The 10,100-nt window shown below is 48.4% G+C and overlaps 1 long non-coding RNA gene across 1 annotated transcript; it reads left to right on the forward strand.

The window, feature by feature from the left end:
- Window positions 1-3,461: 3,461 nt before the first annotated feature.
- Window positions 3,462-8,645, forward strand: LOC115383001 (uncharacterized). Its single transcript, XR_003930615.1, has 3 exons — window positions 3,462-3,531; window positions 6,010-6,092; window positions 7,022-8,645. It is a non-coding gene; the product is annotated as an uncharacterized LOC115383001 (long non-coding RNA).
- The last annotated feature ends 1,455 nt before the right edge of the window (window positions 8,646-10,100 follow it).

The raw sequence follows: 10,100 nt of genomic DNA on the forward strand, positions 1-10,100 counted from the left end.
GTTTGTGCTTGTCGGCTTGGGTTTCATATGAAGTTGGAGGACGTTGAACTTCATCTTCCTGCACCCGGACTTCGTACTCAAGCCACTCAGCAAAGTCCAGCAGTGTTGGAATGGGAATTTGGAGAGGGTTAATGAACCTCTTGAACTGTGCGCGGAGATCGTGTGGCAGCTTTGACAGTAAGCGGGACACATGCGATCCGCATTCCAACTCGGTTCTGCCTTCGTTTCCCAGTTGTCCCAGCATCCCCACCAGGGCCCTCACCTTTAAGGCAAACATGCGGAACCCTCTGCTGTCTCCACTCTTGATGGATGGCTCTGCCAATACCTCTGTGATGCGCTGTAGAGCCAGTTTGTGTGGCTGTCCATACAGGTCAGTGAGCGCAGTCATGGTGCTAGTATATGGCTGACCGGAATTGCTGTAGGAGTCTGCGATGAGCAGGGCATCCTCTAATTTCAGGTGGTCTACCAATATTTGATATTTAAATCGCTCAGTGGCGTCGGCAGGCAGGAGGTTCTCCAGGGCCAGCTTCAGTCGGGCAAACTGACGAGGGTCATCCTCACTAAACAATGGAATGTGAGGTTTCGGCCCACGGTAAGTCAGCTCTTGATTAAGCGGCATGGAAGACTGACTTACAGGAGGTGATGAAGGAGACTGAGTGTAGGGCCCCTGGTTCTCTCTCTTTTGGCCTGCTGGAGGCTGACTGTGTGGCTGAATTGAGGTGGTCAGCGGGATTTGAGGCAGGGTGTATGGCACTACGTCTGCTGGGGTGGAGACTAGAGGACCAGACGTTTGAGTGGGGCTATCAGAATGGATGCTCATACCTCTCAGACGTTCGTTGAGAAGTGACCTCTGTGAAAGCCGCAGCTGATGTACGGGTATGAGTCCTGGTGTACCAGGTGGGGTGTGATAAAACACTGGTGGCGGTGGTGGTACTGGACGTCTTGAAGTGCGGTGTGGTTGTGTATGGAGAACACGTGGAGTGGTGCAGATTACCTCTCGTAGCTCGTCCTCTTCCTCGGCGATGAGCTGTTCGAGTGACTGAAGAGGAGGAGAGGTGTGATCTGAAGGAGGAGGCGGCGGAGGGAGGCTGCTCTCTTCCAAGTCAAACCGGCCTGGAATGGGCAGACTGTGACCAGCGGCTCCATACTGATGAGCTCTGTGAGGCTGGGGCACAATGGCTCGGAGTACTTCCTGCATTTGTTGACGTAGCAGCCGGTTGTCCTCTTGCACCTCTTGAAGGACTGAAAGAACGCTGGCTGGATCCAGGTTCTGAGCTTGGGCAGCATGAGGAGTTTGGACAGCAGGGGGTGCTGGTACTACATCCCGGGGCCTGCTGTCACCGATGCTGGAGTGGATCTGTGGAGGAGGTGCTGTTTGAGGAAGCCGACGCTCAGGCAGAGTAACCAGGAAGTCATCAAAACGGCGAGGTTGATGTCCGACGCGTCGAGGACGACCAGCACCTTCAGGAAAAGACATCTTGCTGTGGAAATCACTGCATCCGGCTCGAAGGACCTTGTTTTTGTTGATGATTGAGTAGGACTGTATTGATGGATTGGTTTGGATGGCAGTGATCACTACAGGTAGTCGGGTAAGGACTTGAAGGATGTCGAAGATTTGATCTTAATGTAATTTATTAAACATCTGTTGCCAATCATGGTATCTGCACAAATGAAATAAAGAGAATAAATGTACATAAATTATCTCTGCACATATAAATAGAAACAAAGTGTACAGCATTAATTTCTGTAAGAAAATAAACTACTAACTAATCATGAACTAATCAGTTGTGCAAATAACGGAATTAAATGATAAAACAGACAGAAATGAAATGATCACAAATCTACAGTGAAATAATGGATAAGGTGCATGAATGCAACTCTTTAAAGAGTGCAGGTCAAAAACAAGAATGATCCAGGACATGAATAATAAACAACACTCTAACCATTAAATGTCATGTATGCAATATACAGTGAAAGGAGAAAACATGCACTGATAATAACTCACATTTGAACTGCAGCTAAGCCACAAATATAAACAAAATATTATTTCTGAACTGACAATAATATGTCTATCATCCATAACAGATAGCTCTAGCAGCTGAGCTCACAAACGAGTGGCATACAATACAATACACACGTGAGATATGTTCATCACGGCAGTCTGCCCACTGCAGCTAACCATCTACAACCCGACTTCAGAGCAACAACAACCCAACTTCAAGACAACAACAACCCGAATTCAAGGCAAGGAACACAGCATGCTCACATTAAATAATTAAACTTACGTTCTTTGGACGCATGAAGGCACAGAAGGAAACTTATGATCAATTGAGGTAATTAACGTGAGGCAGAACGATCTCAACACCGAAGGAGCAGCTTCGGCGGAGGAGCCGACAGGTCTGCAGGGGGACTCACTGCGTGACGGTAATGCATGCTTCTGATTGGATGATTGTTGCGCACACCCCCTGTTCACGTGAAACCCATGCAGACCCCCTCAGAAATCTGCGCACAGGCATTGAATGAAACTGTGGACACAGGATTCTGAGTGGCTCGCAATAAGAGTGCACATCAGGTGAATAAATCAGAGTCCATTTCTGAACACTTATTGTTTGCCAGGATCCCTCTGATGTCTTTATTTTGTCTTATAGCAGCTGCCAGAGGTTCGATAAAGATGGCAAACAGTGAGGAGAGAGTGGACAGCCCTGTCTGGTTCCTCGCTGCAGACAGAAGCTTGGAGAAGTCTGCTCGTTAGTCTTCACACATGCAGCTGGGTTGTTATATAAGATTTTAATCCAGTCTATGAAAGACGTTCCAAACCCAAATTTGGTTAATATTCCAAATAAAAATTTCCAGTTTACTCGATCAAAAGCTTTTTCAGCATCTAAAGAGATAATTATGGATTCCAGATTATGTATCGTAGAGTAATCTATTATATTAATTAATCTGCTCATGTTAGTGGATGAATGTCTACCTTTAATGAACCCTGTTTGGTCAGGATGTATTATGAGAGGGGTTATCTTTTCTGTTCTTCTGGATAGGGCTTTGCTGATTATTTTGAGATCTACATTTATTAATGAAATAGGACGATAACTGGACGGAAGTGTGGGGTCTTTCCCTGGTTTAAGTATTAAAGTTATTTTGGCTAAGTTCATATTTGAGGGTACTGTTCGTTTATTTTTTATTTCTAGTTTCTTTTGTGGAATCATGAATCCCAGCATTCCTAAAGTGTGTAACATATGTAAACTATGTATTTGGACATTTAACAACTCTTCCTTTCTGAGATTCGACCTGCTGTCCAAACCGGCCTCGGCCCCCTCGGCTGGTGTGTGTGTTTACAGCTCACTGCAGACAACTTGAGACGGAGCGGTTAAACCAGTCCAGCAGGTGGAGGCGGGGCCTCGACTCCACCTACAAATTCCCATCATTCTCTAAAGACAAAAACAAGTCTCATCTCCTCAAATCGTTTCACAACCCTGCTGACAGCCGAGGATCCAGGAAGGAACCAGAGAGGGTCAACCAGAGACACTGCAGGTGAGTACAGGTCAGGACAGGTCAGTACAGGTCAGTACAGGTCAGTACAGGTCGGTACAGGTCAGTACAGGTCAGTACAGGTCAGTACAGGTCGGTACAGGTCGGTACAGGTCGGTACAGGTCGGTACAGGTCAGTACAGGTCAGTACAGGTCGGTACAGGTCGGTACAGGTCGGTACAGGTCGGTACAGGTCAGGACAGGTCGGTACAGGTCGGTACAGGTCAGGACAGGTCAGGACAGGTCGGTACAGGTCAGTACAGGTCAGTACAGGTCAGTACAGGTCGGTACAGGTCGGTACAGGTCGGTACAGGTCGGTACAGGTCAGGACAGGTCGGTACAGGTCGGTACAGGTCAGGACAGGTCAGGACAGGTCGGTACAGGTCAGTGCAGGTCAGTACAGGTCAGTACAGGTCAGGACAGGTCGGTACAGGTCGGTACAGGTCGGTACAGGTCGGTACAGGTCAGTACAGGTGAGTACAGGTCAGTACAGGTCGGTTCAGGTGAGTACAGGTCGGTACAGGTCGGTACAGGTCAGTACAGGTGAGTACAGGTCGGTACAGGTCGGTACAGGTCAGTACAGGTGAGTACAGGTCAGTACAGGTCAGTACAGGTCGGTACAGGTCAGGACAGGTCAGGACAGGTCAGGACAGGTCGGTACAGGTCAGTACAGGTCAGGACAGGTCGGTACAGGTCGGTACAGGTCAGTACAGGTCAGGACAGGTCGGTACAGGTCGGTACAGGTCGGTACAGGTCAGTACAGGTCAGTACAGGTCGGTTCAGGTGAGTACAGGTGAGTACAGGTCGGTACAGGTCGGTACAGGTCAGTACAGGTGAGTACAGGTCAGTACAGGTCAGTACAGGTCGGTACAGGTCAGGACAGGTCGGTACAGGTCAGGACAGGTCGGTACAGGTCGGTACAGGTCGGTACAGGTCGGTACAGGTCAGTACAGGTCAGGACAGGTCGGTACAGGTCGGTACAGGTCAGGACAGGTCAGGACAGGTCGGTACAGGTCAGTACAGGTCAGTACAGGTGAGTACAGGTCAGTACAGGTCGGTTCAGGTGAGTACAGGTCGGTACAGGTCGGTACAGGTCGGTACAGGTCAGGACAGGTCGGTACAGGTCGGTACAGGTCGGTACAGGTCAGGACAGGTCGGTACAGGTCGGTACAGGTCGGTACAGGTCGGTACAGGTCGGTTCAGGTGAGTACAGGTCAGTACAGGTCAGTACAGGTCGGTACAGGTCGGTACAGGTCAGGACAGGTCGGTACAGGTCGGTACAGGTCGGTACAGGTCAGGACAGGTCGGTACAGGTCAGTACAGGTGAGTACAGGTCAGTACAGGTCGGTTCAGGTGAGTACAGGTCGGTACAGGTCGGTACAGGTCGGTACAGGTCAGGACAGGTCGGTACAGGTCGGTACAGGTCGGTACAGGTCAGGACAGGTCGGTACAGGTCGGTTCAGGTCGGTACAGGTCAGGACAGGTCGGTACAGGTCGGTACAGGTCGGTACAGGTCGGTTCAGGTGAGTACAGGTCAGTACAGGTCAGTACAGGTCGGTACAGGTCGGTACAGGTCAGGACAGGTCGGTACAGGTCGGTACAGGTCGGTACAGGTCGGTACAGGTCAGGACAGGTCAGTACAGGTCGGTACAGGTCGGTACAGGTCAGGACAGGTCGGTACAGGTCAGTACAGGTCGGTACAGGTCGGTTCAGGTGAGTACAGGTCAGTACAGGTGAGTACAGGTCAGTACAGGTCGGTACAGGTCAGTACAGGTCAGTACAGGTCGGTACAGGTCAGTAGTCTTGATCAGAGCTACACTTGAGAAAGACAGAATGTGAAAAAACATCCAGGAAGTCACACGGTAGGAATTTTAAAGAATTTATTTGATAATTATGGCAGAAAGTCACTAAATGCTCAGTAAGAAAAGTTCAGCTCGGAGCTTTGTGGTCTAGCCGTATTGGCAGCAACAGAGGTCAAAGGTCAACTGTAGGTGTTCAGCAGGTTTCACACGCTGTAGCTGGTCCAGCAGATCTCCTGCAGAGCAGGGAGGGTCCGGGTCCGGGTCCGGGTCCGGGTCCGGGTCTGGAGGTGTGTTATGAATTGTTTCTGTACTGAAAGCGTTTAGTTTGTCAGGAAATCGCTTGTTATTGAAGAAATGTTTCTTTTTATGTGTTCAACACTTGGATTTGTTTCTGACTTGATGTTTATGTGTTATTTTTAGAGGTTTGGTTCTTACTTGCAGATCAAACTGCAGTAGCTTGTGATGGATGTCTTGCTTTTGGAAACCACACAGAGTGTTTGTGCCGTCTGGTGTGGGTGAAGCGGCTTTGTGAGCGTTCAGCAGGATTTTAACTCGCAGCACGCCTGACCTCAGACCGCCCCCCTGTCCCAGAGAGCAGCCCCAGAGGATGATGGTTCCACCACCATGCTCCACAGGAGCTCAGCATTCTTCTTCTCTGATTTCCCTGTGCTGGTCTCAGGTGGGCGGGGCCAGCGGGGCTCTGGGTGGAGCTGGTTCCTGAGGACTGGAGGCTCCACTGCGGCGCTGGACTGGAACGCAACGGTGAGTCCAACTGAGCGTCTTCTGCTGGCAGCAGGGCCGGCCCACACACACACACACACACACACACACACACACACACAAACACACACACACACACACACACACACACACACACACAAACACACACACACACACACACACAAACACACACACACACACACACACACACACACACACACACACACACACACACACAAACACACACACACACACACACACACACACACACACGTTTGTACTTATATCGTTGTGAGGACACTCATTGACATAATGCATTTCCCAGCCCCTTACCCTAACCCTAACCATCAAAAATAAATGCCTAACCCTAACCTATGCCCTAAACCTGACCTAAACTCAACTGGAACCCTAAATCAAAAACCAAGTCTGAACCTCAAAAAGGTCAAAAAAGGCCTTTTGAAAAGTGAGGACCAGCAAAAATGTCCTCACTCTGTTGGTGAAAAACAAATTTTGGTACTTACGTTTGGGTATGTACAAGAACACACACACACACACACACACACACACACACACACACACACACACACACACACACACAGAGCATGTTTGTCATAGTGTGCTTTTGGCTGGTAAAGAGACAGTGCGTCTGTTCTGCAGTGGAGGATATTCGTCACATGGACTCACCATAAGAATCCAGCTCCGGGCTCTGCAGCCCGGGATGGACTTCCAGTCAGAAAACGGCGTCCTTCAATGTGATTTAGTGGATTTAATGGATTTTTTTTTTCCATACTCTCCGTTGAGGTGTCCCGATGACAACCTGATCAGTCAGTGGCCGAATGAATGCTTTTTTTTGTCCCACTGTGTTTCAGAAAGATTAGTAACTGAAAATCACTGTGTGTGTGTGTGTGTGTGTGTGTGTGTGTGTGTGTGTGTGTGTGTGTGTGTGTGTGTGTGTGTGTGTGTTTCATCAGAGTGGAGAGAAAAACCTTCCTGTTGGCTTTTAAAGGAAACTTCAAGACATGTCTTCAACACTGGAGAAATGGGACAGCAGAGACCTGCCGCCTGACCTGTCAGATCTGGTCAATAAACTTCAGCTGGATTCAGATTCTTTCACCTCGCTGCTCAACAGCAATGAACCAAGGATGAGGGAGATCGTGGAGGAGCTTCTGAGGATTTCTGAAGAAGTCAAAGACATGCAGAGAAGAAAAGACAGTCAGAGAAGAGTTGGAGCTGTTGTTGGAGCTGTAGGTGGAGTTGGAGCTGCTGTCTTCCTGCTCGGTGCAGCATTCCCACTTACTCTTCCAATTGCTGCAGCTCTTGCAGGTGGAGGTGCTGTCATATATGCAAATGTCACTAAAATGCTGGTTGAGAGTGGAAATGCTGAAAAGGTGAAGAATCTGGGAGCAGAGTTGATGGAGATTGTTGAACCGATGAAGCAGCTCTTGGTTCATATCCATCAAACATGTAAAGATCTGGAGGAGAAAGGCTCCAAGTATCAGGCTGAAGAGTCCCTGAAAGATGTGGAGGATCTTCAGAAGGTCCTCCATCAGGTGTCTGAGCTGAAGAAGAAGAGTGGAGGAGCTGTTCATGTGGTGGAGGTGTTGATTCAATCAGTGACCAGCCTGCTGCTGCTGCTCGTGAACGTTTTCAGAGTCACTGCAACACCTGAAGAAGACCAGAAGCTGAGAGACGCCATCATTCAGTCAGCTGATCAGAGCCAGAGGCTCACTGAGGACTTCTGTCTGATGAGGGAGGAACTGGCAAAGTTCAGGAAGTGAAGAGAACACACACACGTCCTGTGTGTTCACTATTAACATGTCAAATTATCTCATTAATTCAGTTCAGTCATTACAGTCAGATTTAGCAACTTTTGTTCTTTTATCCTGTTAATCTAGTTATTAATTTCCAGCTGTATTGCTTCTGTGTGTGAGTTTCCTTCATATAAAAAACTTTTTCATGCTTTGGGCTTCTTGTGCTTGAGCTGCTGGCAGGGCTGTGACCAGATCTCGCGAGATTAACCCATGACGAGATTTCCGGTTTCAATGCAGAAGGCAGCAGCTGGGACATTTCGCCAAACATGGACAACGGAGCAGTTTTTCTGGCAAATTCCAGTCGGAGCGGACAGGAAAACGGTCAGGAGACAGTTTGAAGTCCGTCTTCCAGCGTCCTGCAGAAGATACTGACGGTTCTTGGCTTGATGAAGCTTCTTCTCCTGGCCTGGAGTTTGTTTACAGCAGCGGAGTGTGGAGCTCCGGCTCTGTCTTCTTCTCTGGTGAATTTCTGGCAGTTAGTTACAGAGTCACAGCGCCACAGCGCTCCTAAAGGCCTGGCAGAGGAACTACATCGTCGTGAGTCGTTCTCATGATGCAGACACTTCTAAGCCCCAAAATATTCCTATTTCAGGAACATTTAGACTTAAAGTCACTGTTATTCAACCAAAAAGGTTTTTTTATATATTATTTGCCAGAAATGATACAGGTATTTTCCAAAAGTTAAGAAGATGTACAAGAAGCACCGTTGTGGAAAAACAATATTTCTATGTGTTTATTTACTTTGAAATAAAAAGTGTCATGTCCAGAATTATTCCCACTCGTCTCAATTATCAATAGAAAAGTCTTCATTCGTTATTACAGCTTGAAGCTGGCTTTTCTTAGCCCTTTAAAAAGAGATTAATTAGATTAATTATTACAGATCTGTAAGCAGTACAGCACCAGTGGCGTAAAGCAGAAACAAGAGGAGACGAGTCACAGTCCAGTCGTCCACTTCTTTTTATTTTCTTGTGAAAAAGAAATTTTAAAGTGCAAAAAATTTTCAAAAGTGCCTGAGAAGATTATCAAGGGCTTGTGTGTGTGTGTGTGTGTGTGTGTGTGTGTGTGTGTGTGTGTGGGGGGGGGGGGGGGGGGGGGGGCAGAGAGAGAGAGAGAGAGGCATGCTATTTGTAGCTCACCAGGATAATAAAACATGGGATGAAGACTTTAACCAAATGAAACAACAATTTTTTATTAACAAGTAAACCACAACAATGTCAACATTCCAATATAAAATAATTCATTTTGCCTTTTTCATACAAAAAAATGTAAATACTAAAAATATAACAACATAAAAAATGTAAAAATCTCAGCAGTGCAGCTAAAAGTCCCATTATCCAGAGGTGTTTCTGGAAAATAAAGTCAATGCTGCTAATAAGGTGCAGAACACACTTGGCTCGTTGCTCTTTTGTCAAAGAACTTGACGTTTGGCCTCGGATGTTGTGAGTGGTTGAATAAATAATGAACAATTACCTAAAAATGTACAGCAAATAACATGACAAATACAAAACTTTAAAAACACACAGGGGCTTGGTCCAGGTTCTTGGTCCAGGTTCTTGGTCCAGGGTCTTGGTCCAGGTTCTTGGTCCAGGGGCTTGGTCCAGGTTCTTGGTCCAGGGGCTTGGTCCAGGTTCTTGGTCCAGGGGCTTGGTCCAGGTTCTTGGCCCAGGGGCTTGGTCCAGGTTCTTGGTCCAGGTTCTTGGTCCAGGTTCTTGGTCCAGGTTCTTGGTCCAGGTTCATGGTCCAGGTTCTTGGTCCAGGGGCTTGGTCCAGGTTCTTGGTCCAGGTGCTTGGTCCAGGGTCTTGGTCCAGGTTCTTGGTCCAGGGGCTTGGTCCAGGTTCTTGGTCCAGGTTCTTGGTCCAGGTTCTTGGTCCAGGGGCTTGGTCCAGGTTCTTGGTCCAGGTTCATGGTCCAGGTTCTTGGTCCAGGTTCTTGGTCCAGGTTCTTGGTCCAGGGGCTTGGTCCAGGTTCTTGGTCCAGGGGCTTGGTCCAGGTTCTTGGTCCAGGGGCTTGGTCCAGGTTCTTGGTCCAGGGGCTTGGTCCAGGGGCTTGGTCCAGGGGCTTGGTCCAGGTTCTTGGTCCAGGGGCTTGGTCCAGGTTCTTGGTCCAGGGGCTTGGTCCAGGTTCTTGGTCCAGGGGCTTGGTCCAGGGGCTTGGTCCAGGGGCTTGGTCCAGGTTCTTGGTCCAGGGGCTTGGTCCAGGTTCTTGGTCCAGGGGCTTGGTCCAGGTTCTTGGTCCAGG

Source organism: Salarias fasciatus (assembly GCF_902148845.1).
Source record: "Salarias fasciatus chromosome 7 unlocalized genomic scaffold, fSalaFa1.1 super_scaffold_4, whole genome shotgun sequence".
NCBI lineage: Eukaryota > Metazoa > Chordata > Actinopteri > Blenniiformes > Blenniidae > Salarias > Salarias fasciatus.